Raw genomic sequence first — 4,448 nt, 5'->3', positions numbered from 1 at the left:
GGGGGAACCTAAATATAAATGCTTAGGAGAGCAGCCAGGGACCGGAGCAACACAGAGCACTCCTGCCGCTGCATTCAGATGAGTTGATTTACGGGTGTTTGGAGCAGGGGCCGTCAAATGGGCTGGCTCAGCTGGGAAGAGACACAGCCCGTCCAAAATTCCTGGGGGGGCGTCTTTGCTCTCCCGGGGTGATGCCTACGGGACAAGAGGTGGCACGTGAGGAGTGTCAAGACCTGCTCAATGCCACTCCATGGAGGGGCAGCAATTGAAGCCAGCACTTACAAGTCGCTGGGGGGAGATGGGGCAGATGCCCTGTGCTGAATGAATGATGGGGAGAGACAGTTTCTTTCCCAATTTCAGATGCCGTTGCTGTAAGGAAGGGCTGGGGCTTTGCTTGTGGAATTAGTTCAATGATAAAGGTTGCAGATGTGGTTTTTGGACTAGTTCTCCCTCTTGAATTTTCCCTCCAAAGCTCCTTGGATCTGAAGCATGTTTCCCCAGTCCTCTGGGGTTTTCTTCCACGGGATACACCTGCTGTTTCTCTAGTTCTAGTGATAGTTGGGAGTGCTGGGCTTTGGGCCAGCCGTATTTGGGGTCAGGAAGAAATTTTACCCCATGGTCAGGTTGGTACGGTCTGTGGGGGTTTCTGCCTTCCTCTATAGTGGGGGGCATGGCCCTCTACCTGGGATGTTTGAGCATATATTGACAGCAAGCAGGAGGGATGGACCCAATGATCTGTAAGATCCCTAACAACTATGAAACAATGAAGTACCCAGGGTACCCTATGGTACCCAGTGTATTGTCGTAGGATGGTTCCTGAGTCCTGGGCTACGCTGCCTGGTTTAGTTATTGTAGGGTAGCCTGTTTGCAAGTGGTCACACATGCTAGCTGTTGTTTCGCTGTGTGTGCCTTTGCCTTGTCGAGTTACCTGCACACCTGTTTCCTATCGGAGGTTTGCCCGGGGACACTAGGACACAAGCCCTCCCGTGTTATTGCAGGGTTGCCTGGGCTGTGATGGCTGAAAGCTACAAAAATGCACCTATGATATTCATCACAAGTGCAATTTGGGCTTGCTTCCCCATGTTCGCGGGGCTTTGGGAGTTCGTCCTCCGCAGATCCTCCGGCAGAAGAGTCCAGCGGATGGCCCGTTTGCAGAGGCCATGGAGTCGATTCGCAAACGATGAATTGCAAATTTGCATTGAAAAGAAGCTACTTTTATTGATTGATTTTATTTATTGATTACTTTGATTGGTGGCAACAAGGTGAAATGGTAAGGAAATCTCCAGCTCATTGGATATAAGTGGCCAAGAGGAAAAGAGACACCGTTCCCTACATGGCTAATCTGTCCCAGCTTTGTTTTTCAGCTCCAGGGCTGTGGTGTGACATCTGGTGGGTCAGGACATCTTAGGGCCTGGCTACACCAGTGCTGTGTGGTGTCCCACTCACCCCCCCAAATCCTGGAAGTGTGGCAACGTGGCTGCCATACGGGCCTGATCCTGGCTGATAAACACCCCCTTGGTGGGTCTCTAAGGTGGCAACATTACCTCAGTTAGGAGGGTGGCACTATGGGGGCACAGCCTCTCATGATGGAGCTCCTGGGAGCTCTGGTTTAGGATGGAGAGGATCCTCAGGAGCTGTGATGGGCAGCACTGGCATGCAAGCTATCGGTTGTACCCACTACCCGGAGTTGCTCCTATATTCTGGGCAGTGGAGGTGAAAGCATGAATAGCTAAGCTCCTTATCAGTCCTGCGGGCAGGACAGGGTCGTTCTGGGAAACCCAAGGCTGCTCCCTTTAACATCAGCACCGCACAAAAAGGGAGAATCGCAGAGAGGTGCCAGCAGCCTGCGGGGACGGAGGGACGCACCAGCCTGCGGCGCCGGAGGCAGCCAGGGCAAACTACGCAAGGAAGGAGGACGCCAGGGAAGCTGTTTGCAGGAGACACCTGCAAAGTTTGACTCTCTTTAACACGTCTGCGCGAGACCGTTACTAGCAGCTCTGGGCTGTATCGGTGCAGGGGCAGCAGCATATATGGCCGAGGGACTCATGCTCAGCAGGGGCTGATTGGTGCCAGGCTGCATGCACTGCAGGGGCACGCAGACACTCACCGCACTGAGTCCTGGAGGGCACATCCCAAGGCTTGGGAAGGCAAAGACTCCCAGTGACTTCAGGGGGCTTTGGGCTGGACCCTTGGCACGTTAACACAGCTCAGCTGTGGTGCCAGGGAGCATCCTATGTGCTTGCTCTGTGAACACTACCATGTGATTAGGAAGCAGGGCAACCCCCTAAGTGCACATCTTATTCCACTTTGTTGGATGTCTGAAGATTTGCAGCTTGACTCCACGTGCCTCAAGGCCTTGAGCATCCATCGGTGCATCTACTATTGCAGTGCCTGAAACTTTCAGATGGAGTCACAGCCAAGCAGCGAGGAGGAGGTGGACCCACCCACTTTTTTGCATGAACTGTTTTTTGAGCACGGTAAAACAGAACTGCATTGAAGTGCCGAAGTGCACGTGCCTAATAGATGGACCAGAATCTGGCCCTTAGACTCTCCTGCCTCATCCCTCTGAGACGCTCAATGTACTCAACAAATGTTAATTAAGCTTCACATCCTGAGTGTGCTGGATGTTGCTACCTGCATTTCCCGGACTGGGAAACTGAGGCACAGGTCTAGTAAGGTCATGCAGTGAGTCACTACTAGGATCCTGAAATATATCCCAGACCTCCATGCTCCCAGTCCAGTACTCCCTCACTTCCCTCCTGGTTTGGGGGGAAGGGGAGTCTGCTATGTGTGCTTTGCAATAAGGCAAGTGTAGTATTGAGTAGGAAGGAGAGAGAGAGAACACGAGCACCACAAAGCACCTTTAACCATCTAGGCTGGATGTCACCCTACCGGCTGCTCCCATGCAGGCACAAAGCCCTGGGTTTGAGGCCGGGGTCAGTGGAGGGAAGTCTGTGGCCTGTACTGTGCAGGATGACGCTGGATTTGAACACCTCTGATTCTGAGGCAAACGCCTACGATACTTAGGCAAAGGCATCCCAGCTCTGTTAACATCTAACTGTGCTGTAGTCGCCCCTTCGGAGCTGCTCCACGCATCAATTCAAAGACCAGGGCACAGGACTTTACATTAGCTGCTTAATGAACTGTAAACTCTGAGCCCGCTTCACTCTTTCGCACCAGTGCAAGCCAGGAAGCACTGGAGTTTCTCGTGCGAATGAGAGAAACATCAGGCTGCCCATGTTTGCTGTAGGGGGACGTGGACTGTGCACAGGATCGCCTGTCCGTCGCAGAGAGGACCAGCAGAGCCGTGTCTATAGCAGGCTGGGATCTGTTCTGAGCAGAAATATGTGTAAATACCATATTGTCTCCCATACCACCCCCCACCACCACCACAATCAGTAGCTTAATTAGTACCAGGGCAAGAGGGGTGCCAACTATAGGTGCCAACTATAAGGGGCAACCAGAATTGACCCCCCTCGGGAATCCTTATCACAGCAGCCACAGCCCTGCATGGCCACAGGAGCTGCAGCCAAGGCAGAGCTGATGCTGCTACATCAGTGGCAGTGGCAGCAGTAACCCCAAGACACAAACTTTCCCTTCCCCTCACCCATATCCCTGCACTCCCAGTCTACAGCAACCAGCATGTCCTGGTGACCCCCACCTGGCCCTGGGTGCCCAATGAGCACCCTATGCCTCTGCCCAAGAATATAATACACAACTTGTATTTCAAAGGCAGTGCAAAGTAAAACAGATTTTTTTTCCATATTATGGCTGCAGAGACAGAGCCTAGCCTTCAGCTGAGGCACCCTCCCTTTACTGCTTAACTAAAGCTGAAACCCTAGCTGCTGCTGAAGACTGGTCTCTACGGGTAGATCTAGGATTTTGAAATGCCTTAACAAGTACCCACAGTTGTGAAATAGGAGGAGAGCGACCAGGAGCAGCTAGCAGACAGTAACATTGCCCTAAGCAAAGTTAGCTGGATTAGTGGAGCACCCAGACCATTATAAAAGAAAAAATATTTCATAGATTTTCATAGATTTCATAGACATTAGGGCTGGAAGGGACCTTGGAAGATCATTGAGTCCAGCCCCCTGCCCAAAGGGCAGGAAGTCAGCTGGGGTCATAGGATCCCAGCAAGATAAGCATCCAATATCATGAACATCTCTGCGGTGAAGAACAAGGAGCCATTAAATCAATTGATGCCCTCAGCTGCCTAAATAGTAATGCAGCAGCTGCTGCACTGTAGAGCAGGAATCAAATCCTCTATCCCAGGCAGTAATAAGCTTCCCCACATAATACACAGACTCCAATTTTGGGAGGCGGATTTTTGTGAGGGAAAGTGTGTATGGTATGCAAGAAAATACGGTATTCTGTCGGTCTGATTCCCAGCACTGACCTTAGGCTAGCTTTTTCCTATCCATTGAAAAAGAAGCTAGTCCTAGTATAAG

The sequence above is a fragment of the Alligator sinensis genome, unplaced genomic scaffold (assembly GCF_000455745.1).
Source record: "Alligator sinensis unplaced genomic scaffold, ASM45574v1 scaffold393_1, whole genome shotgun sequence".
NCBI lineage: Eukaryota > Metazoa > Chordata > Crocodylia > Alligatoridae > Alligator > Alligator sinensis.
The sequence above is the reverse complement of the archived record's forward strand: the minus strand, read 5'-3'. Positions refer to the sequence as shown.